Below are 26,963 nucleotides of genomic sequence, written 5' to 3'. Positions count from 1 at the left end.
GTATTTTTACGGCCAAATGCACATTAAATGAAAACTCCAGGAACTTGCACAAGGCGATTGATGTACCGTGCAAATTTTCAATGAATTGCCTACATAGTTAACAAACTTTACAATGCTGCTATTGCTATTGTTTCACACGTTTCGATTACTGTGCGTGACACTAGAATAATTAAGGAAGACTCTTTTTGAATTGGTAAATTTTCTTATTATAGTAGAGGATCCGATGTAAGGTGTAACTTCACCCAGCTGTTTATCGGATAAAAATGTTTGGATAGGTAATTTAGCATGTTAAAAATTACAAAAAACAATAATCTAATAATTAAAAATTAGATTAAAAAATGATTTTATAGATTTAAAAAAAAATAGACCCAAGCAGATATTATTTCAGATTTTTTGGTTCATTCTAAACAAAAAAGATATTTTGTTATTTTTTTTTCTAAAGTTGATCGTTTTCAAGTTATAAACAATTTACAACTGAAAAAAAAAGAAGTAGCTAAAGTCACTTATTTGGGATCAATCATGGAAAGAAAAGGAGGATGCATGAAAGACATACAAGCAAGAATAACGAAGGCACAATTCGCCTTCAATGCGTTAAATAAAATCTGGCAAATAAGTGAAATAACAGTGTCAACAAAAATCAATATATTCAATACTTGTGTAAAAAGCATATTCCTCTACGGAGCAGAAACTTGGAAGCACGACGAAAGCACAACAAAGAAGCTACAGACTTTTGTAAATAGGTCCTTAAGAAGGATCCTAAAAAGTTACTGGCCAAATAAAATAACGAATGAAGAACTATGGAAACGAACGAAACAAACCAATATAATAAGAACAATCAGACAGAATAAATGGAAATGGATCATCGTTATGTTAAGAAAAGATCCTAGTAACATCACAAGACAAGCACTCGAATATCAACCTGAGGGGACAAGGAAGAGGGGACGACCAGATAATACTTGGAAGAAAACAGTAACCAGAGAACACAACAGAATCGGCTTAAGTTGGGGGGAAGTGAAAAACAAAGCAAGAAACAGAGGAGAATGGAAGGAACTGGTACGCAGATTAACCAGAGAATAAACACAAGAAGACGCGCTGAGCTGACCAGCCTTCTTACACCATCGGCGAAGAAACGCAGATGCGCCCAATACTTCACTAGGAGTGATGGTCCAAGAGAGAGAGAGAGAGGAGAGAGAGAGAGAGAGAAAGAGAGAGAGAGAGCGAGAGAGAGAGAGAGAGAGAGAGAGAGAGAGAGAGAGAGAGAGAGAGAGAGAGAGAGAGAACTGAAAAAAGAACCAAGGATGACGATTTTCAAGGCTCAAAAACACGGGTAAAAAATATCATTTTTGTAATCATCCATTACCCAAATTCAGGTTCCAACCTGCTTCTTTCAGGTCCCGATAAAAATTTTAGCCATGTTTTATTCTAAAATATATTTTTTTTAATTGTTAATGAAGAAGGTTTCTTATGGGGAGACGAACACTAACGACTAAAAAACAATATTTCAAAATGAAATAAGTCCAAAATACTTATCAAGAACTGATAGAATAAGGTTTGAACTTGAATTTAGGAACTTCGTAATTTCAAAAGTGATATTTTTTATGTTTTTGAGCGTTGAAAATCTTTATCTTTTATTCTGTTTTCAGTTTAAAATTGTTTATAACTCGAAACCGATCAACTTAAGAGAAAAACTACAAAAGATCCTTTTTGTAATCTATATATTTTTTTATTTTGCCACATATTGTATAGGTCTGGATCCCGTGTACCAAAAAAAGTTTATTATTAGCAAGCTGAAAATTTGTTAATAGCTTAACGGTGTCTAGTCAGACAAACTATGACGTACAGGAACACTGGAACAGGGGAAGTTTTAATTGTGGAACAGGTTACAGGTTTGAAACGTCAGACTACGAAAACGGCCCATGTATTTTGTCGGGCAGAACTTCCAATTGATTTGTTACCCTTTCATTAAACTCTCATGCAAAAATCAGACTGCTATTTACCACCAACATAATTCCTGTCATTGTACATGTTCTACGTGTCGGACTTATTAAAATGCCCAACATATTTGTCTGACAAACATTTTTTCATATATTATATAAAGTTTGCCATTGAATAAACTTAAAAACAACCGGCTAGTTTTCACAATCATAAACTTGTCAGGATGACACGTTCCACAACTAAAATCACGTTCCACAATTAAAACTTCCCCTGTTCCAGTGTTCCCATACATCAAAGTTTGTCCGACTAGACACCATTAAGCTATTAACAAATTTTCAGCTTGCTATTAATAAACTTTTTTCGGCACGCGGCATCCAGGCCTAGTATTACCCAATTCCCAATAGTTTTCGAAATATAAAAGTTTCTTTTCTACTCTACCGTTAATATCTTTAAGAGGAGGGTTTTTTTATTATTTACCTGTACTATCAAAAAAACAAAAATAAAAGAGCACGGGATCATTTTACTATCATCTCTGGTCATCAAGACACATACCTGAATAATCTCCAGCTCACATATTCATCCAGGTACAGTTAAAATCACAATTTTTTATCACCATGCTCACATTCACCGCACCGGCACACACCGAAACTCTAGATTCTAGATCCTTGAATTGCTAAGAATACTCGGAGATAAAAAACACAAAAACTCGATTTGTTATCTCTGCAAATGTCAAGTTGTAGGCGCTAAAGTTGGAGTGGGTAGTCGTATCTATAATAAATAAATGTCTTTCGCGAGAGACCAAAGACTAAAGACCAGTCCCGTGGACCGGCTGACCTCGCGAAATTGAGAAATCTGACTCACTGTTCACTGTTACGGGTATTTAGATAGAACTTTCTCGATGTTTGTTGGTGATTTTTATGGATTTGAATTGTAATATTCCATATGGAGGGATGTGTTTGACGTGGGACGATAAGAGACTTTATGTAATTCTCGGAAGCTAGACGCAGACACTTACTGGGTAATTGGTGATGATGTGATTGATGAATATTTATCCGAAATTCCAATTTTTGCTTTGGGTTTGGGCGTCCCCAGTGCATTTTTCACTAATAATTCAGTAATATTAATAGCTATTAATATATATTGTGCATTAAAAATTAACACGATTAGCTAGATTTGTTAGAAAAGGGGATATACTTATTATATGAGAAGATTATCGCACCGAAATGTTCACGCTGTAATTGGGCGAAGATAAATTTTGAAGTGTTAAACTGTGGTTTTAGGAAACTTTTGACTTACAATAATTGCAACCATTGCCAATTCATACGCGAATGCAAGCAGTCCATGGAAACGGATGTTTTGCGTATCCAACTGTCAAGCAATGATGTAGAAAATTTAAGAGTTGAAGAGAGGTGATGAATGATAATCCGCGACCAAGTACATGTACTGCATCAACATACACAAATGTAGCATGTGTGGAAAGCTGGATTAGAAAAAATGGGAAGATCAAGAAAACTTGCGAATGGGTTTATCTTTTCCACAACTCAGGGAATAGAGGCAAAACGGTAATGACTTTGTTCGTCAATAAGTGCTGGCGACGAATCTTGGTTTTATTAGAACACGCAAATTCTCGTTCAAAAAAGACGTTTAAAGTTCAACTTTTTGCAAGCAAGGTAATGTTAACCTTTTTTTTTTAACCAAGAAGAACTCTTTCCCGTAGAATTTGAAGAACCTAGAGTGCATAACAACGCAAACTTGCTTAATGAAACTTTGAACAAGCTTCATCAAGCAATACAACGAATAAATCCAGGGAAAATCTCACGTGGTATCATTCTTCTGCACGACAATTCTCAACTTCTTATTGCCAAAGCAGTGAAAGAAAATCTAAGACAAAAGGAATTGTGGATAATAGAGCATTCACCTTTTAGTCCCAATTTATCTCCTTGCGATTATTTACTTCATAGAATATTAGTAAAAGTACTGAATAGGTTCTATTACGCTCAAATAAGTAGAATATAACACAGAAAACAACAAAATATCAAGCATACCTATATTCCAGATTTTTGAACATGTGGTTTTCATATTTGGTACATTAAAATCTTACTACTTAAAATGGTGCTGATATAGTTAGCGTATAGATATAATTGTTGGGAATTGGTTGCAGGAAGGCCAAGACTGACAAAACTGGAAGAAATTAGGGGAGGCCTATGTTCAACTTTGGATGCAGAAGGTTGGATGGTGATGTTAATAGTTAGCAGTAAGGTGATTCCACAAATTTATGATAACCATCTGTTAGACCTGTACAAGATGGTAAATGGTTCCCCAATTTTGTGCCATGAACAAATGAAAGGTGTAAGCTACCAGGAGCACCCACAAGGAACATATAACTGGAAAATGACAACAGTAAAAGGAAAAACGTACAAATTTGAAGAGGAAGGAAGATTTGAGAACTTGGAAGCAAAATTCAAAAAGAGGATTATCTTATATAGGATTATATTATAGAGGATTATTATGTAAAACAGTGATAATACCAAATTTTTTCTAATAAATCTGGGAAAGAAAAGTTTTAAGAATATATTAGGAGGCAAAACTACGGAATTAAGTATGAACAAGAAGGAAAAAAAAGGCAATTAAGAGAAGTAGGGGCAGATCTCTATCCAGATGGACTGATGATATCAAGTGAATGGCTAGTTACGAATGGATGCAAAAAAACAACAAACAGAAATGAATTGGACACATCTAAGGTAGGTTTACATCCAACGATGGATATAATAGCTGTTAATGGTGAGGAAGAAGAAAAATAAAGAGCTGAAGAAGATATATGATGAATAGACTATTTTAGCAGTTATGAAAGCAGAGGGGCTGAGATAACTGGAGCATATCCAATGAGCACTAGAGGCGAGATTACGTAAAACACTAACTTGGGGAATAAAAGGGAGAAGGAAAAACCGTAGATCCAAAAGCCAAAAAAGTAGAGATGGAAAAATGATGTTGAAAACAAGACTTATTTTGAAAAGCTTAAAATCACACACGGGCATAAAGAAAAAAACAAAAATTTATCACGTATATCATTTTTGTCTCCTCTCTTCCTTTTCTATTAAAAATATATTTATTAATTTTTTAATATACGTAACTGGAAAAATACCCCAAAGCTGGGGTATTTACTGCTGGGGTCGACCTTCGTAACTTTACCTAAAAAAGTAAATGCCAAAACATGTGAAGACTACAGAACAATTAGCCTAATGAGCCACTTACTCAAAAGGTTTCTGAAAGTGATACACGGCAGAATATATAAAAAATGTGAAGAACAGGTATCGTGGACGCAGTTTAGATTCCGCGATGTCTTAGGCACCCAAGAGGCTCTATTCGCTGTCCAAGTGCTTATACAAAGGTGCAGGGATGTCAACTGTGACGTGTATATTTGTTTTATCGACTACAAAAAGGCGTTTGATAGAGTGAAACATGATAAACTCATAAACATCTTGAAAGAAGCGGGAGTAGATGATAGAGACTTGAGAATCATATATAATTTGTATTACAACCAAACAGCCAATATTAAAGTGGATGACCAATTGACAGAGGCAGTCTCCATAGTTAGAGGAGTGAGGCAAGGATGCATCCTGTCGCCGGTGCTGTTTAATATATACTCTGAATGTATCTTGGAGCAAGCGCTGGGAGAACTACAGGAAGGCGTATTAGTCAATGGAGTGCGTCTGAACAACATTAGATATGACGACGACGCTGTAGTTTTTGCAGACAGTCTAGATGGTTTGCAAAGAATAATGTCGCGCATATCAGATATAAGTAGAGCATACGGACTTGATCTCAATACGAAAAAAAAAACAAAGGACATGGTGGTCAGTAAGCGCGAAATATTAAATACACAGCTTTTGGTTAACCAAAAACTAATTGACAGGGTCGACAGCTACATATACCTTGGTACCAACATAAACAGCCAGTAGGACCACTCAAGTGAAATAAAACAACGCATAGGAAAAGCGAGATCTGCGTTCATAATGATGAAGTCTCTTTTCAGAAGCCACGATTTACCTCTTGCTACCAAAATCTCTATCATCAGATGCTATGTATTTTCTACGTTATTATACGGAGTAGAGGCCTGGACACTTTCCGAGGCTTCGAGAAAGCATTCCGAGGCTTGGAAAAAACTCGAAGCATTCGAGATGTGGTGTTCCAGGCGCATTTTGAGAATTTCGTGGGTGGATCGTGTGACTAATGTTGAGGTTCTACGTAGAATAGGCAAGGAATGCGAGATTATAACACAATCAAAGAGCGCAAACTGGAATATCTTGGCCATGTTATGAGGAATGAATAGAGATATGGCTTGTTGCAACTCATTCTTCAAGGCAAGGTATTTGGAAAGAGAGGACCAGGTAGAAGAAGAATATTTTGGCTTCAAAACCTGAGAAAGTGGTTTAATATATCGACAACCGGACTATTCAGAATCGCAGCAAGCAAAGTTAGGATAACCATGCTGATCGCCAACATCCGGAACGGATAGGCACCTTAAGAAGAAGAAGAAAAATCGTTTAATTGTTATGGTCATGTTGTTTTATAGAGTCATTATTTTGATTCCTATACCTACCAAGTTATCCTTTTTATACATTAAAAAAAATGTTTTTTTTATTTATTTTTATTATAAGATAACTTTTCATGCAAAAAAAACGAACAGTAACTATAGTCTCGTATAAAAAATACTCTATGTAGATGTAGTCCTTTTTCTCTTGTCATTGATCAAATATGACATCAATCAAAAACCTAACACTTCACCTCACACGACACGTCTATTCTGAGTGTTCCACGGGAGGTTATTTAAATAAGTTCTTTAATAAACTCCATCCTGCCACCCAGATAGATGCTCCACAAGATAAATGATAGAAAATATCTCAATAAGTATACCCTTCTTTTTATTGATGGCGTTTTTAAGGATTATTATTGTGTAGGGTTATTATTAAGACAGAGCCGGCTGAGGAAATTATACGCGTTGGACAAGTAAGTCACGGAAGGTTTCCACTTTTCTTTGAAGCGATGCCGACGATGTGGTTATTCTATATTTTTAATGGAATTACCGATTTGCTGTAAATATAAAGGTTAAGATGACGGATTATTTTTATCAGTTTGTAGGTATTTATCATGAAATGTTTTTGTATTTTATATTGTAGGTATTATACAATTATTATGATTGCATCAGGTGTGGGTAACACAAATAAGTGAGTTCTAATTAGAATATGACGAGTTTTCTGATAAATTACAGCATCCACGAAACATCAAGTCAAAGTCTTAAATGATAGAATATGATAGAGATAAATCTAATGCCTGCAACTATAGACCTATTGCCCTACTACCGGTACTCTCCAAAATTATTGAGAGGCTCATAAAAACCCGACTTATGTCCTTTCTCTTTGAAAACAATATTTTATCACAAAATCAGTTCGGCTTCTTAACTAATAAATGTACAACTGATGCCATGTTTTCTGTACTTCACGAGGTTTACCAAGCACTAAACAATAATCTTTATACTGCCACTGTTTTCTGTGACTATGCCAAAGCTTTTGATTGTGTAAATCACGACATTTTGATTAAAAAACTAAATTTCTATGGAATTCGAGGTATTTCTTTGAATTGGTTCAAATCTTACTTAGATAATAGGAAACAACTGGTTAGAGCAAATGATACTGACTCTAGTCTCAAAAACATTGTATGTGGAGTACCACAAGGTTCAGTATTGGGTCCTCTACTTTTCCTTATCTTTATAAATGACATCACTAATTTAAAAATCGAAGGAAAAATTTTTCTTTTTGCTGATGATACCAGTATCACTTGGAGCAACTCAACTATTGCAACTCTTCATGCAACTATAACTTCTGAACTTCTTACGATAAAAACCTGGTCTGACTCTAATTTACTCTCCTTTAACGTGGATAAAACGGTAGCATTATCATATAAAGGTGCTCTTCAACCCCTGCTTGTGAATAGCAGCCAGATCTCTACCGTCGATTCTGTAAAATTTCTTGGTATTCTTTTAGACAGCAACCTGAAATGGTCCCTTCATATCGATTTGTTAAGTAAGAAACTCGCCTCAGCCTGCTATGCCATAAGATCTGTTTCGAAGGAACTCAATTTAGCATCTTCTAAAATAAAATATTTTTCTTTGTTCGAGTCTCATCTTCGATGTGGTCTTCCTTTTTGGGGGTCTAGTACAGCTGCCCAATTTGATGTTATTTTCAAATTACAAAAAAGAGCAATAAGATATCTGTTTGGCCTCAGAAGAACAACCCATTGCAGAAGTTACTTTAAAGATCACGAAATTTTAACCCTTCCATCCAGTGGTGTCATGGCAAAATAAGCAGTGCAGGAACGCACTTTCCTTAACTTTTTTACAAGTAAAATATTACTCTATATTTTTTAATATAAGTTACGTCTGCATATTTTAAAATGTGTATGCATTTGCTTAATTCAAAAATTTCGTGATTTATTTACAAAACCTAAATTCTTTATTTTTTTTTCTTTTCTTAACAAGTGCCGGAACGGCGTTCCCGTGCGTTCCCGCACCATGACACCACTGCTTCCATCTTTGTATATTTTAGAAACTGTTTGCTTAATTCGTAAATTCGTGCATGTCTTTCCAGCAAGGCCTCATCATGACTACTCCACCAGAAATTCAACTTTTGATGTCTATTTACCGATCCCGTCTTCTGAGTTAGTAAAGAAATCTATACTATATTCCGCAAAAAAACTATACAACCATCTCCCTTTACAACTTAAATCTGCAACATCCTTTCTCAAGTTCCGTAAAATGACAAAAGCTCATTTATCTAAAAGACCATATTATTCAGTAGAAGAGTTTCTTAATGACTAACTAAGAAATCACAGTAATGTACAAGTAACTAAAGTATATTTTTATCTATATTTGGGTGTCACATGCAGCAGCTTAAACTTATTAGTTCCTGTGTTTGTGTTTTATTATATGTTGTATGTTCAATTTTGCAATTTATAGTAATTTTGCAATATATTGGTTTTGTTTTTTACTTCATTTTTTTTAACTTTTTTATATTTTTTTTATTGACGATTTATCTAATTTCATAAAATTATATTTGTTATTGTTATGTATATCTTTTTTGTGACTCTATGTTAAGCTTTGTCCATAAAATTGTATAAAATTCAGTGACAATAAAGCATATATTTCTATTCTATTCTATAGTGGATAGGCAACTCAAGAATCATCTACTTAAAACCAAAATTGACCGATTTCATGTTGTACACTCATTCTTATATCTTGGATATCGATCACAAACATAGTGACGCCCTGTGAGGGATAAAACGTAGATGAGATCTAGCCCGTAGATAGCTATGGGAAAATTAACCAAACTATGGAAAGACGACAGTATTTCGACGGACTATGGAAAGACGACTTGAACAGTAAGGTAATCAAAAAGGAGAAAGAAAGATGTCACTGAAATGTTCTGCTGGAGAAGAAGTTGCGAATTCCATGGACAGACTCTTAAACAAATAAATTTTATTTAAAAGAACTAAGGATCTACAGGAGACTCTCAGGCAAAATCCAACTATATCAATCAAAATATTTTGGACATGTTATGAGGTCACAAACAGATAATATTGAGGGACTCATTATGAAAGGGTAGATAAAAGATTGAAGGCCACAAGGATATATCCAACGAGATAAATTGACCAAATCATGGTGTAATAGAAATGACCAGAGAGAAAAATCTATGGAGATGAACCGTACACGATATCATAACAACCACTAGCCTCCTTTAGGGAATATAGTCTAAACAGAGAATATCAGAATTCAATTACTTATCAAACGCTTTATTGAATGCAGCTAAACAGAACTCTTTTTTTTTTCTAAGGCAATGCAGTATTGCTTCACATTTGTGTAGGCTGTAGTGTTTGTGATAAAATTCTTTGTTACTATAGTCTCAATGTGGTTAAGTAGTTTTCTGTTACATTTTACTGACTTAGAATGTAGCTTAACTTCGTATTTCTATGCTCTAATTTCGTTAAAAGGTTTAAAGTGTTGCTATCTTATAGCCATCTACAAGCCTTGAGAACTTTTCGTTGTACTCTGGTAATTTATCGTGTATTTTTTGTTCAGGAACACTCCATTGGCGCACCCAGGGTGGTTTTGGGGGTTGAAACCCCTCCCAGGACATATAAAAAATATAAAAAAAATAGTAGGAAAACGTAACTTGTTTTTCACAAACAATACAAAAATTTCGGTGTCCCAAGCCAACCCCCCACCCCAGAGGAAAATTCTAGGTGCGCCACTGGAATTACTTGATTAATAATGTCCATATATTAATTAAATCAATCTTCTTTTATTTTTGATTGCTTCATTTAATATTGTTTTTCACATTACCAGTCTTGAAAACAAAAAAACATCAATCGCCGTAAGGGCAATATTAAGTGAAATTACGACAACAAAAAACAACAAAAAACTAAATGAGAAACGATTTTTCTAACTCTACGCTTTTCTACTGGCACCTAACACACACATCACTTGTCGGCGCATCTTTTATAATCTTCCTCCATTTTGATCCAGTCTCTGTTTTCACCCAACTTAAGTGCGTTCTAACTAGAATATGACGTGTTGTTTGATAAATTACAGCATCCACGGAACATCAAGTCAAAGTCTTAAGTGTGTGGCGTTGTATCATTAAAAGTGACTGCGAGTTCTTTGTAATCTACCTGCGACCGCGATAAGGGTGTTACAATAGAGTAAACAATGCTGTTTGGGTATTTGATGCGGGGTTATTTTACTAGAAATTGGATATTATATTGAAAAAAGGGTTTACCATATGTTGACGTGAAATATAATAGGTAGCATTTTATTCTACAACAATAAAAATAATATCTTTTGTCTGAATTTCCTTGGTTTATCGGTATGGGATTAAAAAAACTGTAACGTTATGTGTTATTTTTGTTTAAATAATTATTTTATTGAGATTTCTCCTGATTTTCTTTATTTATTAACTTTCTGTTTTGTTTTAATATTTTTCTTTTGAAAATAGTTGGCGCCTAACTCTTCTAGCGACTAAATATTTTGTTTAATTTTCGCTTACTTTGATTCTCTTCTCCATATTCAAACTCAATAAATATCTTAAGAGCATGGGCGCAAATATTTTACGGCTATCCCTTGTTTTTCTGTATTTACACGGCGAATTACGTGTAGTAAAATTATCACTGGTATGTATATGTACAGTAGGAAAAATGAAAGAATACCCATGAACGAACGTATAAAACACGCTGTATTTTCCTGTCACCGTGTCATACAAAAAATTGGCCAGCGCAAGTACATGTAATAATTATTATTACATGTACTTGCGCTGGGCAATTTTCTTTCTGACACGGTGACAGGAAAATACAGCGTGTTTTATATGTTCGTTCATGGGTATTCTTTCATTTTTCCGACTGTACATAAAGATTATTTGACAGTGACATTGAAACCATTAACTTAGAGATGACTTTTGAATGTTCTTGGGGACCGTTCAAGTATTATTTAACGCAGGTTGGGGGGGGGGGTCAAAAATCTTCAAAAATTGCGTTACGCAATAGTTAAACTCCCATAAGAGTGCGTTACTTACGGGGTGGGGGGGTTAAAAATCTTCAAAAATCGCGTGACGTAATACTTGAACGCTCCCTTGTATAACCGTTGCATAAATTATTAATTCAGTTAATTAATATGATATTTTCCCCTAATTATGTATTCAGTGATTAAAATAATTTATCGGTATACTATGCAATAAAAAGTAATACTTAATCGAGAAAAGAGGAAGAGTAATAAAGTGATTTTTTTAATACACAGGGTGTCCCGTAAAGATTGGTCATAAATTATAGCACAGATTCTAAGGTTAAAAATATGTTGATTGAACCTAACTTACCTTAGTAAATAATGTGCACATAAAAAAAGTTATAGCCCTTTAAAGTTACAAAATAAAAATCAATTTTTGTTCAATGTTTCGAAAACTATTAGAGATTTTTATTGAAAATAGACGTGTGGCATTCTTATGGTAGGAACATCTTAACAAAAAATTATAGTGAAATTTGTGCACCCCATAAAAATTTTATGGGGGTTTTGTTCCCTTAAACCCCCATAAACTTTTGTGTATGTCCGTAATAATTTATTGTTAAAGTATTGTTAGTTAAAAACAGTGTTTCTAAAACTTTTTTGTCTCGTAGTACTTTCTCGAAAAGCCAGTTTTTATCGAGATATTTTAAATATTTGTCAAATCCACCACCTATTTGTATATGGTTAAATACGATTATAGAGACCTGATAATAATATGAAAAATCTATAATTTACATTATTATAATATGAAAATATACTAAGAGGCAAAAAAGTTTTAAAAACACTGTGTTTAACTAATGGTACTCTAATAAAAGTTTAATTGGAACGTACACAAACCTTTTGGGGGTTTAAAGGAACGAAACCTCCATACAATTTTTATGTAAACATATTAAAAAAGAAGCCGCATCTCGATAAAAACTGGTTTATCGAAAAAAGACTCATAGCAAAAAAGTTTTAAAAATATCGTGTCTAAGTATTGGTACCACAATAATAATTTAATTGGAACGTACACAAAAGTTTAAGAGAGGTTTAAGGGAACAAAACCCCGTGAAATTTTTATGAGGTGCACAAATTTCACTATAATTTTGTATTAAGATGTTCCTGTCATAACAATGCCACGTGCCTATTTTCAATAAAAAATGTCTAATAGTTTTCGAAATATTGGAAAAAATTGATTTTTACTTTGTAATTTTAAAGGGCTATAACTCTTTTGGTGTGCACATTTGTACTAAGGTAAGTTAGGTTCAATCAACATATTTTTGACCCCAGAATCTATGGTATAATTTATGACCAATCTTTTCGGGACACCCTGTATATTGTTACTATGGAACGCTTAGATAAAATTTGAACCTATTCAACAAAAAAATACTTGGATCACAGACTAATGTATTCTCTGCTTGGGATCTTCCATAAATAATAAACAATAGAAAACTTTTTATTAATTTCACGTCTTAAATCAATTATTTATCAAATACACTATCGATATTATTTAATAAACAACTCAAAATATTCCCCAAGCCGTGTCAAATCAGAAATTGTCACTGTCTGACTGACAATATGCTGACAATATTCTATTCGACTGAGTGCGTTGTATGACAAAGATAGATTTGGAAAATATTACCATGGACATTGTGTTATTTTTTTCGAATCCTGAAAAAACCAATAAATATTTTTGAAAAATTTACACGCAGAATGAAAGACTAAATTATTACCGAGGGCCGAAAGTCCCTTAGAATAAATAAAAAGTTTATTTCGAATGAGATATTTGAAATTAAAAATCACAATAAATTTTCTCTTAGTTTTTCACCTTTGTAACTTATTAAAATAAACATTATAGAAGTTCTCAGAGACTTTCGGTCCTCGCTAATAACGTAATCTTTTAATCTGCGTTTAAATTTTTCAAAAATACTTACACTAGTTTTCTCAGGATTCGACAAAAATGAATCCCATTTGAAGAGCATTGGAACAGAAACTATGTCCCAATCCTCTTAACTATATAAGCATATAAAAAATTTTTGAGATGTCTATGTTCCGCATCAAACGACCAAATATATTTATCAGTTGGAAACTCCTTTCTGTCACGTCATTTTCCACGTTTTTCTGATTTAGGCCGTCCGCACATGGGTCGATCGAAGACACGTCTCGAAGTTCGCGTATCTTGCTCGTCTTGTACGAACCCTGCGACACAAGCGATTGTCCTCTGCACACTAGTCGATTCAGTTTTTATAAATTAACGCATTTTTTATATAGTAAGCAAAACGACTATTTCGATCTGTGAAAAGTACGGTATTATTACATTTTTATACAGTTGCATTATACAGTTAAGGGGATTTTTCTACTTCCTCAACAAATTTTATAATAAACACCTAGAAACAGAAGTTCAATGTTTTCAGAATTTTACATTACAAACAATATATTTCCACAAAGCTAATAGTACTACAATCAACGAACATAACATTCACCGATCTTTAACAAGACTAAAATTTAACTTAGGGCAAAAAGTAACAAAAACGAAGCCAACAAATAAAATAATGACTGTAAATGTGCGTCTCACTCGAACTTTCTCGTGCGCTTCAGATCGCACGGAACGAGAGTCGTACAAGACGAGGAGATTTGCAATCCTAAACGTTCCGCGTACGGAGCTCAATGCCACAACGAAGGTAAGTGACGGGGAGAGATCTACGCAATTGGAATCGAGTCGATTACTTCGAGCGTCGCTTCATGTGCGGATGGCTTTACTCTTTCCTACGTTTGACAAACTGTACGAGGAGCACTACCGAGTCATAGACTAAGAGCCGCTATAGGTGAAATTTCTTAATCATTTTAGGCACGATGGCACCCTATAACTTAAATAGTAGAACCTAAAAGAAAAGGTTTGAACACTTTGCCGTCACTTTTCAGTGGCACATGCGTCGACAGTGGCGCATCAAACTTTCCACTTATGGACGGGATAAATAAATTTAAAGGTACCCTCCCTTAATAACAGAATTCATTTTTTTTTATTTTTTTAAGTTCTATGTGATTACCACATAAGATTCAGCGTAATTTTTACCCACCACCCCCTTCCCCCTGCCCCCACCATCAAAAACTTCATTTTTCGTTTTTATTTTTTTTGCTGGGATGCAATCAATTTTAAGATTTCAAAAAATTCACACGCATAGTTGAGACTTTTATAAAACATAACTATTTTTTTACAGACCCGTAGGTAGAGTGTACATAACCTCAAAAAATTAAAAAAAAAAATTTTTTGAAAAAAGCGTATAACTTTTTTTGGGAAATAGCTGCAGGTCTAATTTTTTCTTAATCTTGTGTGTTTTATCAAACACTATATTTCTAATTTTTTTTAGATTTTTCCGTAATGCTCGCCACCTTCAAGAATTCGAAAAACTGCTTTTTGGGGGATTTTCACTATTTTATAGACTGCATAATATATCAAATCAATTTCGATTTTATAGGATATATGTAACTTGAAGTAAGTGAGTCCTTTAGAATATTTAAAAATGGGAGAAACACGTTCAAACCCCCCAAAACCCCCTTAAAAAACATTTTTTGGATTTTTGAAGGTAACCAGCGTTACAGAAAAATCTGAAAAAATTTAAAAATATAGTGTTTGATAAAATACACAAGACTAAGAAAAAATTAGATCTGTAGCTATTCCCAAAAAAAAGTTATATATTTTTTTCCAAAAAAAAAATTTTAAAAATTTTTTGAGGTTATGTAAACATAACCTACACCTACAGGTCTATAAAAAATAGAAGTGTTTTATAAAAGCCTTAACTATGCGTGTGAATTTTTTGAAATTTTAAAATTGATTGATTGCATCCCACCAAAAAAAATAAAATCGAAAATAAAGTTTTTGATGGTGGGGGCAGGGGGAAGGGGGTGGTGGGTTAAAATTACGATGAATCTTATGTCTCAATCACATAGAACTTAAATAAATGAAAAAAATTGAATCCTGGTAGTGAGGGAAGGTATTTTTTAATTTATGTATCCCGTCCATAAGTGGAAAGTTTGATGCGCCACTGTCGACGCATGTGCCACTGAAAAGTGACGGCACAGTGTTCAAACCTTTTCTTTTAGGTTCTACTATTTAAGTTATAGGCTCCCATCGTGCCTAAAATGATTAAGAAATTTCACCTATAGCGGCTCTTAGTCTATCATGATTTACAAAGTATAAACTTTGTAAATCATGATTTGGGATTTACAATGTATATACATGATTTGGGAGTGCTCTTTGTAACATTCAACGTGTCTGGGTTTGTTTATTTCTATTAGTGCATCTTTATTGTGATTTTAGTACAAATTACTACATATTAACCTGTGTTCTCCAGTTAACTTGAATACCAAGAAACTGGCATAAATATATTAAATTACTATATCGTGTGCCCTTTACTGTTTCTATTACTCCGCCCATGTGTTTGCTCAACTTCTCAAACAGCACCGCCATATTTGATTAAATTTTAGGCATAGGTAAACGCGTTTGAAGGCTTTTATCGCTAAAGATAATGTACCAGTCGACAAGTTTGTAACTTTTAATTATAAAGGCCAAGTTGTTCTAACATTTATTTACCGGATGTGGGGCATTATTGACATTGACATCCAGCGCTAGGTGCTAAATGCCTTGTTTCTTTAGATAGTGAATTTGTAGAGATTATTTTATAAATTGGAGTAGGTTTTACAGGTTTGGTGACACTCACTGTGAATTAATTTTAATTGGCAAGTAATTTTTTGAGATTATTTCCTTTTTTTTTCAATTTCTACGCTGATAATTTCAAGAGTTAGCGTTACTTCATCATGTCATTTCTCCACCAGACCTCTTATCATTTCAATTTCCTTAAATATATTCTTTTCTCTTAGATTTTTCTTTTCGTATCTTCTTTTTTCACTTTTGAGGCTTTTGAAGAAGAAAAAACACGTTGATAAGGACGCATGAGCAAAGCTCTGTCTTTCTGACGACGCCGACGTCCCTCTTCAGCTTCTTATCAATGTTTTTTTCTTCTTTTTGCCGTTTTTTCCATTGCAAGAATAATCTAGAATTTCCTCGCATTGATGCGTTGAATACTCGCGATGAAAATAATATTCGGCTTCGCTAAAGCACAGGGACGCACTTAGGGGTATGTAGCACAACAATACATAGAGAATAAATTAAAAATGTTCACAGAAAAAATATCTGTACACAGAAGAGATTAAAGCAAGAATAGGACAGGCAATAATATGCTTTCAACAGACTGAAAAAAGTATTCTGTAGCAGGGACATTGCAATTTCTTTAAAGATAAGACTTCTGAGATGCTACTTGTTCTCCGTATTATTTTATGGGTTGGAGGCTTGGACATTGAAGAAAGATGTGTCGGATAGATTATACTTCTTCGAGTTATGGCCCTACAGAGGATATTAAGAATAAGTTGGATGGGTAGAGTCACGATGTCGTGATGTTAAGAAGAATGGGAAAAGATAAAGTGATATTTAATACAATTAAAGTTAAAAAACTGCAATATCTGGGGCATGTCATGAGGGGCGAGCGTTATAATTTGTTACAATTAATAATACAAGAAAGAATACAGAGTAGAAGAAGTCGTGACAGGAGACGCATCTCCTGGTTAAACAATTTGATATCTTGGTTTAACTGCACTTCTGCTGATCTCTTTAGAGCAGCGGTATCCAAAGTGCGAATCGTCATGATGGTTGCCGGTCTTCTTAGAGGAGGTGGCACATGAAAAATAAGAAGCGTTTTTTAGGCTTTAGGTGTAATTTCTTCTTTAAGGTGAGTTTTAATATCTTAATTACATTGCTTTTTTATGTACTGGTACTAAAAGTGTTGCCTTTTGATACATGAGATTTGGATCTTTTACTAGAAATAATAATCAGCAAAAATATGTAAAAAAGATCAAGTAACATCCTTTCTTTAAATGTCTGAAATGTTAAAAAAACACAAGAAACACACTACTTTTGCATACGTTACGTCAAAGTAATTACCTTCAGAATAAGAATTATCAATCTTGATAACCATATTTAACTTCGTTTAGAAATATTTTAAAAGAAGAATGCCGTTTTCAGTACTGTCATGACTATCAAAAACAAGTTTTAGAGATTATCAACTAAAGACCTTCAACAAAGATGCAGCACATCAAGATTATGTAAATTCAGCGTTTTACATTCTCTTAATAGACATTTTAAATTATAAATAAAAAATTTACTTTGCAAATAACTTGCTACAAACAAAAGGTTATACAAACGTTTTATATTCTTCTAAATTATTTCCGTCTTTCAAATATTGTTCAAACAACGTATGAGATTGTTTGTGCTCATATACTGTTATATGACACGTTTGATCACAAAATCTAACTACGCATGGGATTAATACATGCTAAAAACGATATCAGTATGTCATATTAGCGAAAAAAACCGTACTATTTTAATTCAGGATAACGAAAAACCAGCACTAAGCATTTGACAAACATTGCTCATATACAGCACGAGCAGATTCACTTTGTATTTGAGATTTTGATGCGAACTGCTGTTGACGTTCGGTTTTTTCAAATTTTTTAAATTTTATTTTGGGTAAAATACCTGGAATCTGGTCGTGCTGTACCTTAAACAGCTTTGAAATAAAGTTATAAAGAAGCATCAAATCACAAAAGCTATACATACAGCGTAACTCACTTGAAAGCTCATTATCTTTGAAAATAAAAGCTTGGATAACAGAAATAGGACCACTAAGAGTTGAAAAATAATTTTACATTATTTGGCTGCCTAAAAGAATCATCAAGACAAGAAGATAATGAAAAAAATTATAGAAGTCAGCCAACAATTGAGTTCTCCTCACAGTCTCTTCTTATTGTAAATAAATAAGGTTGGAGATCCAAATGGCAATCATAACTTTGAGTTTTAGTTTTGTCCTACCCTTACTGTCGACCTTTTAGGCAACTACCTTCAGTTAGCTGGTATTTCCATCTGGATCCATCAGATGTAGTCATTTTTTCTAGTACCCTTATGTTGTCCTTATATTCAAATCTTTTAACATCGATATCATGTCGGTTTAATGTTAATTTTTAATACAACTTAATAGATATGTAATGCAAAGGTTATTACACATTATGTGCTTGGCTTATATTGCTAACTATGTTTTCACTATGTATTTCCTAAAAAATAATGAGAACAAATCGTATAATACGTACGTGTTTGGAAACAATGAATAATAAGGCTGTAGGATGAGATTTTGAACATTTTGTTTAATTGAAGTCTATTAGCATTCATTGAGTGATTCCATCTTACTTAATTATCTGGTTAGTTCTATTAAGTGACAGGTTTTGCATACTTAACTAACCATAACGATCACTGGACAAGAAGAAAAAGAGATAGATAAAAGATTAATAAAGTAATAGATTAGTAATGAGAAACGGTGATATCTGTCAGCGAAACTTGAATTATGAAGAAGAAATTGGAGATATTAGAGAAGTGGTAGAGAGAGATAAGAAGAATTTAGTTAGAAGAAGTAGAGATTATACCTCCAACGGGAAGAAAAGAGAGAAACAAAATAAAGTAGAGATCTGGAAAAGATAGCTGCTCAGAAAAATTTTCGAAGAAATACAGACTGCAGAGAATATTTGGAGAAACGATCAAATCAAGAAATAATGAAGATATGAGAAAAACTAATAATTATTGCAAAAATACGAGCCCAAAAAACTAGATGGTTTGGTCATATTATACAAATGGCAGAGGAAAAAAATATTAAAACAATACTGAAAAAGCGGAAGAAATGGGGAATTAAAATAGGACGCCCAAACAAGAAATGATTGGATGCAGTAAAGCAAAACTTGGCAGAAACAGAGAGGGGCCGGAAAAAATGGAGGAAAAGTAGAAGGCAGAAAGGTTCTATTGTAGATACAGTGCGTTTCGCATGGAAGTGGGGACTAAACCAAATTTCGTCTGCTGCGCCGTGGTCACGAGCGATTGCACTATTTCTACCAAGTTTTTAGAAACCAGTGGCCTACAAGCCCTGTAGCGCTGTTGTATAGATATATAATGGGCACTACAAGAAATATTTAATATATATAAAATAAAGTAAAATCGACATTTTCTTTGAGTGGTTCATCAAAAAACATTTGTTATATTTTATTTAAATCCCTAGTGAAATAAAACGACAATATGTACAATATTTCCTAATTATTAGTAACGTTGATAAAGCTATTTCTTTAATAATTATGCTCTATCGGAGGCTACGTAGCTCATTACGCACAAAATAAGCTCAACACCTAATGACTCTTCTTCGCAGCACTGAAAACATATTAAAACCCTTTGTTCCAACCACGACTACCAACGCATAAAACGAAAAAACAACCATCAGTGCACTTTACATCTCACTTAAATGACTGCCAAGTTATAATAGAGGACACGCCATATACCAATCAAGCAAATAGTTCTCGATCCTTTTATGGTACGTATATTTTCCAAAGGGTAATAATATTTCACCCGTGATCCTACGTAAGCCTGATCGGTTTAACAGCGGGATTTTGAGGAAGAAGACCGTATTTCTCGAGAGAAGATAAAGAGAATGATCTATGTATCGTAATAAGATCGTAATAAGTTATTTACTGCTACGTCAGGTATATTATGGATATGTTTAGAGGATTAGAGCTTAGAGAAAGATAGGCACACATATTTAGATATGAGTACAGTTTACTGCTACAATAAACTATGTCATATCGTCTCAAACATGATGATTTACAGCTTTGTTTGGTTGCACATTTTTTTTTAATCTTGTAACTTGGATTGCCAAATTAATACATTGCATGTCATAAAAACCTAAATATTTATGAAATTTTTTTCTAAAACCAATTTTTGTTTTCACTTTTTGAATTTTAATTAATTGGTTTGATTTTTTTAATCTCCTTTGGTTTCTCATTTTCTTCTGCACATTGTCTGAACGTTTACTTCATTCCTAAACGATCTTCTAGGTTTTCCTTTCTTTCTTCTATTAGGGCAGTCAATGAGGGTATTTGGCCCCGAATTCCATCCTACTACATCGATTTACCTGATATTTTCACAGTAAGTAGAGAATAACTCAAGAAACAAGTCTGCCCTATGCCGATCTGCGCTTTCATCTTGGGGGTGGTTCCCACCCCTTCTCGGGGGTGAAAAATGTTTTGGTTAAAATAGCCACGGGAGATGCTAGAGAACCTAATTTTAAGTAAAAACTGTTCTATAATTATTTTTCAAAAACTCAATACTTTTTGAGTTATTCGTGGTTGAAAATTGACCATTTTGATTGATTACTCAATTACTCAAATTACCCATTACAATTATTTTAATTAAAAAAATGTTTTTTGAACACCTTGTATAAATAATTATGTTAGTGTTTATATTAGGGAATAGCGAATTGAATACCCTGTCAAATGAGCTATCAGATGACCCCTATTCTCATTTAAAAAAATCATCGATTACGTCATCACGCCCAGATGGATGACGTCACTAGTATGATATATATGCTAAAAAATTGGAAATTAAAAATAAAAATCGACGTGTTTCGGGATTTTTCTTTAAAGTCGCCGGTTTACGAAATAATGAATTTATGCGTTACTTTACGGACGCACAGGGTGAGGCAGAAAAATGGCCTATTAGAAATATCTCGAGAACTAATGGCAACTGAATTATGAAAATTGGAATAAGGTTGTTTTGAAGACTGATCTATTTAATGAAAATATTTTTATCCATTTGGTACTTCCGGTTATACCGGAAGTTGCTTATAACTTCGTTTTTTTAAATGGGACACCCTGTATATTTTTACATTTTTGGATTTTCCTCGATTTCTTCTTTCTTAAAATATAAGGTTTTGTAACATTATACTGGGTAGGTTAAAAGATAATTACGTTTTCTTATTAATTTCGTAGCAATATTCACACCCTGTAGGATTGTAGTAGTTTGACATAGTAAACTTTATTTATGTTCAAATGATTTTTAATATAGTCTACTATTGTTAACGATTATTAGTGTAGCTAAATTTTTAATTTTAGTATACAGGGTGGGTCGAAACTCGGAATGAGTATTTTCTGAGTTTTCTTAAATGGAACATTCTATATTTTAATATTGTAATGAAATGATATTTTATGGTACTTTTTTACTTCTTAAGCATTCCCTATACCTAACTGCTTTAATTTGTGCTTAATTGTTAATCGCACCAACAATCTTAACTTCGATGGTATTTTGATAGCTCAACCATTATTGGCAAATTTAAGTATGAGTCCAGATTAATATGTATTTATTTTCAAAAAATTATTTGTGATTGAATATTTTAACGGCCAACCTAATACAATTTCACCTATTTTGTGTTGCAATTAATGATTGGCTTGAATCACCAATAACTCACAAACTAAAGCAGTTAGATAAAGGGACTACTTAAGAAATTAAAAATTACCATAAAATAACAGTTCATTACAATACTAAAATACAGGGTATTCCATTTAAGAAAACTCAGAAAATACTCATTCCGAGTTTCGACCAACCTTGTATACTAAAATGAAAAATTTAACTCTACCAATAACTCTTAACAATAGTAGACTATATTAAAAATCATTTGAACATTAATAGAGTTTATTATGTCAAACTACTACAATCCTACAGGGTGTGAATATTGCTACGAAATTAATAAGAAAACGTAATTATCTTTTAACCTACCCTGTATAATATTACAAAACCTTATATTTTAAGAAAGATGAAATCTAGGAGAAAGAAAAATGTAAAAATATACAGGGTGTCCCATTAAAAAAACGAAGTTACAATAAACTTCCAGTATAACCGGAAGTAGCAAAGAGACCAAAATATTTTAATTAAATAGTTCGTACTTCAAAACCCCTGCATTTCAATTTTCATTATTCTCTTAGCTTTAGTTCTCGAGATATTTCTAATAGGCCCTTTATCTGCCTCACCCTGTATATTATATTAAACTCCATTCTGTGATTTTGTTTATCCTAAATCTGAAGTTTGTTTTTGATAATCTGTTTGTGGATTGTCATGAGGTTGCCTTGAAAACTATATAGGTTAGACTGACCATGTTGCACTTGCCTTAAATTCAATACAGGCATAGATCGCTTACTTTTTAATATTAACTTAACATGTTTAGTTTCTCTAATTAACACACCCCCATTGCCATCCCGTAAGACTTCGTAACTTAACTCGAACAACGCGAAACAATAATTCTTGACCAATCGAATGGGAAGTTTTCTGAATCCCGATTAACGCCCTTTTTTAGCTCCCAGCCTGTATAGCGATGATTTTGAAAAACACACGTAGTGCGTGTCGTTCCCGTGATAACCGCATGTCTTTATTGGGCGATAGGAAATTGGCCACGAATATCTATAGTGCGGACGCTCAAATCAAATGTAATTATTGTTAAAATTTACATAGGTTAGGCAAATATATTTAAATTTAACAAAGTTTCAACAGAAAAGTGAAAATTTTAAATACGGTTAATTGTTCGTGCATCACTTTTCTAAGGAGAACGGCTCCCGTAGCCCTTCCTCACTAGCCGCCATTATTTAAATTTCATGGTCAACTTTTTCTGAAAAGTATTGTCTCATAGATTACTTTGAGTTTATCTTTCTTTAGAATTCATTTTGTTTAAATCTAGTGACATACTAGATTTACAATATACAAAAGTGTAAAAAATACACGCCTATGCCTTTCCCTAAGGTTGTAAAATCGCCATCCTTTAAAATATGATCAATATTGGTTAATGGTCGAAAGAACACGGACATTAAACAATGGGTTGTTTGAAAATAATAAAATACTACCTTAGTGTCTTATAAATTATCCATAAAATACGGATTGATGTTTTAAGACTCTAGAAAGAAAGAGTCATAAAGATAAAATACAGGTGCCTTAGCTAATATTATTATCTTTATGTATGAAGTATTGGAAAATTGCAGAATGCAGAGAAAGTGAAGACTGACTATGCTTTTCCCTGAATTTGAATTGGAATTACACAGTAAAATAGAAAATTTGAAAAATCTCACGTACGTAAACATGAGGTAATGATTTATGAATACTTTTCCAACAAAACAGCTAATAGAAATGATTGTGAAAGGAAAGAAGCTTTTTGTTGTTTTACCGAACCATATAGTAGTTTTGTTGTAATAATGTGATAAATTGCCTAAGAAAAAAAGAATAAATAGGATAATTTTTTGAAATATGTAGTATATAGTGAGAAACAAAATATTCTTGGTTACTGAGAGACAGTTATCATTGTTAAAGTTGTCATTTTGTGTTTCGTTGCTTGTGCCATGATCGTTCTCTTCTATTTTCAGTTCAGTATCGGTCAGTCTCACTTTTTTGTTCTGAATTCAATATTTATTTCTGAGAATTTCATTTACTTCTAAGAAATTCTCTAAACTTTGTTTGATATCTCTCCATCCATCCAATGGTACTACAGCCCACACCGAGAAATATAGAAAAATATAGTAAGTATTTGTTGACTTGACTCACCAACTACAATACCAATTTCGTTTTTAATAGTAAAAAATAGCATCTCCTTATGAAATTGATCGTCGTACGCCCTTGGATTAGGAGAATATTAGAACATTAACCTCTTCATACAAATCTCGAGAACGAAGTTAAGAAAATATGTAAACACTTCTTTCGTTTTCAATATTTGCCGACCAAACACAGCTCAAAACTGGATAATGCGGTTAAGTAACCCAATATTTGCTAAATTTCTCACCAAGAAAAAGGAAGAGAAATGTTTTAGTATGATGATTTTCTTGCAATAAGTGTTTACCTAATCTCTACTAAAAACGAAGAAATAAATAGAAATTGACATGTAAAACAAAAGAACTACATAACTATATCTAAAATGGTTACACAAAACTAACATAAAAATCATTGTTTGTGAAGCAAGAAAATTAAGAAAGAGATTATTAATATACATAAGTAGAAAAAGAAAAATTAAATTTAAGCTAAGAAATATATCTATATAAAGACGGAAAAATGTGGAAGCTTGGAGGTTCATGAACTGTTCGAATATGACACAAAGAAAGAACACTTTTTTCCATATTATTCAACTTCCCATAAAAATGTAAAACATTTATAAAAATGTCACAAAAAATGCTGTAACAGGTAGTTTTTAACAATATGTTTTTGAAAATATTTTTATCTACTCTATGTCATATCAACTACTATTGACTGTAATACATCCAACTTCCACAGAAATCTGGAAGAACGTTGCCAGTAGCGTGTATGTAATGGGAAATGTCAAGAGTTGTATATATTACAGTCAATAGTATTTGGTCATGTATAAGTTTTTAGTTTGTGAAAACTGTCATTATAGTATAGATAGCAGTGTGTGAAGGGTTTAAAGTGTGCGTGTGAAGTAACAATGTATTTTAAATGGGATTTACTTTTTCACACTGTTTTTTGCACACTTTCATATAATCAAATAATCTTAACTTTCGCGTTGTCATGGTGATGACATATGAGCAATAAATTACAACAAAAGGTTTGACAGTTTTGTGGTTTGAAAGAAGTTAGAATTTTTAAATGTCAAAGGTCTAAAAATTGTAGAATAGAAATTAATTCCAGTGACGAAGAGTTACAGTTTTTTTATTTGTTTATCGTAGATAAAACATACTTTTTGCGAACTTACACGATGTATAGCACTCGCTCCGCTGTCGCTCGTGTTCTAAACATCGCGTGCGTTCGCAAAAATAATACTTCACGAACTGTTTCATAAATAACTGTTTTAGCATTTGAAGGCTTTTGTTGTGGAATGAAGGATCTGACAGTTTTATTTTGTTTTTTAATTTGTTTCACTGAGTTTTGGTGGAGAATTGTGATATGAATGGTAGTTTAGATATCTTCCCGAATGAAAAGGTTTCTGATCCCAATCAATGTTAATAATGTTATTTGCATCCCTTATCATCTTAATGTCTAAAAAGGGTGTTGAAAAGTTAGTATCCTCTTTTTCTGTAGTAAATTCTGGGATAAAACTGTTGATGGTGTTTAGTAATTCATCAATTTTGTCAGATATGAGACTGTCAAATGCCAATAATTGTCAGCTGTCAAATGTTAAAATAGTTCGTTGGAATTGATTAGAAAAATGCGTACAATAAATCAAAAGATAGTGTCAACCAAACATTTTAATAGTAAGTTTAATAATCACAGGAATGCGTAAGACATAAAAAATATTGAAACAGGGGACATAACTGCCAGAAGGGCACCAAGTCTAATCTGTGATAATTTAGATTCATTTATATCCTTTTGATAATCGTCAAGACAGCATAAGAGAAATCCTAAACAGGCCTAAGGATTATTTGACGTGAATAAATGGAGTAATAATATCTATTAACCAACAAGAAATCAAAGAAAGCAGAAAATATAATATAAGTACCACTGTCTTAATAGTTATTTATGATATAAGTGTTAAAAGTACACGTTTAAGGCACGCATGTGAAAGTTTGCAGAATGAGCGATAGCGAGTTCTGCAATTCACATGAGTGACTTAAAAATGTACTTTTTAACACGCATATCATACAATATTTTTTCTACCAACGTAATTACAGGACAATATCTACAAAAACTTTTACTTGAACTTGACTGACATTCCATTTTTATATTTTTTTTGACATTACATCAAAATTGCCTATACGGTCAATACGAACTGCAGTGTCATAGAAATTTTAAAGCACTAGTGCCTTAAAGTAGCATTTTTAACGCTCGTATGGAGTGCTAACAATTGCATTTTTAACACGGTTGTAGAAAAACATATTTATTTTAATTTCTTAATCGAAAGAGTTTCATTGCAAAAATAGCTATTTGTATAACAAGGGAGGAAAGTGCTACTTTTCCTCCCGAGAATGAAGTTTACTGCCCGACGCGTAGCGGAGGGCAGTAATCATTCAAGGGAGGAAAAGACACTTTACTCCCATGTTATACATATGGTTTTTTCACCTTCCTCAAATTAATAACAAGCCATTTTTCATTTTTACTTAATTTATTTATGTAATTAACCAACAAAATTTATTTAAATTAAAACTAACAAGTAGGTACAATATAACTGTCAACTGTCAAATATAAGTCAAATTATTAATGTAAACATTGTTAAATCAAAATAACAATTTACTGTTTTTTCCATTCTGCAAAGTACAGGGTGTTTTATAAATAAACGTTAAATGTATAGATACTTACATAAGAGAAAATAGATATTGTACAGGGCGTCAATAAGTTATATTTCATGAATGAATATTTTCATGAAAAATATTTTCCTCCCTAGGGAGGAAAAGTACAACTTTGCTCCCTACAATCAGGTCCGGAAAAGTATACTTTCGGTAGAAGTAGGTGGAAAAAGTAGTTCCTCTCTTGCGTCAACTAATCGTTTTTTATACGTCCTTCAAATTTTTTAGATTATGGTATAGTTCTTCCATTATATCTTTGCAC

The 26,963-nt window shown here is 33.0% G+C and overlaps 1 protein-coding gene across 30 annotated transcripts in view; it reads right to left on the bottom strand.

The window, feature by feature from the left end:
• The window catches only part of LOC114327495 (uncharacterized), a 677,364-nt gene that overhangs the window by 579,904 nt on the left and 70,497 nt on the right, over nt 1-26,963 (bottom strand). Inside the window, exon 1 of one of the 30 annotated variants that reach the window (XM_050648866.1) lies at nt 2,488-2,639. The exons of the other annotated variants lie outside the window; for them this stretch is intronic. The gene's annotated coding sequence lies outside the window, so the exon portion shown is untranslated. Of the gene's footprint in view, nt 1-2,487; nt 2,640-26,963 lie in introns of those variants that run through there. 30 annotated transcript variants of the gene reach the window in all.

This window comes from Diabrotica virgifera, chromosome 4, assembly GCF_917563875.1.
Source record: "Diabrotica virgifera virgifera chromosome 4, PGI_DIABVI_V3a".
Taxonomy (NCBI): domain Eukaryota; kingdom Metazoa; phylum Arthropoda; class Insecta; order Coleoptera; family Chrysomelidae; genus Diabrotica; species Diabrotica virgifera.
This window is presented reverse-complemented; position numbering and strand designations above follow the sequence as displayed.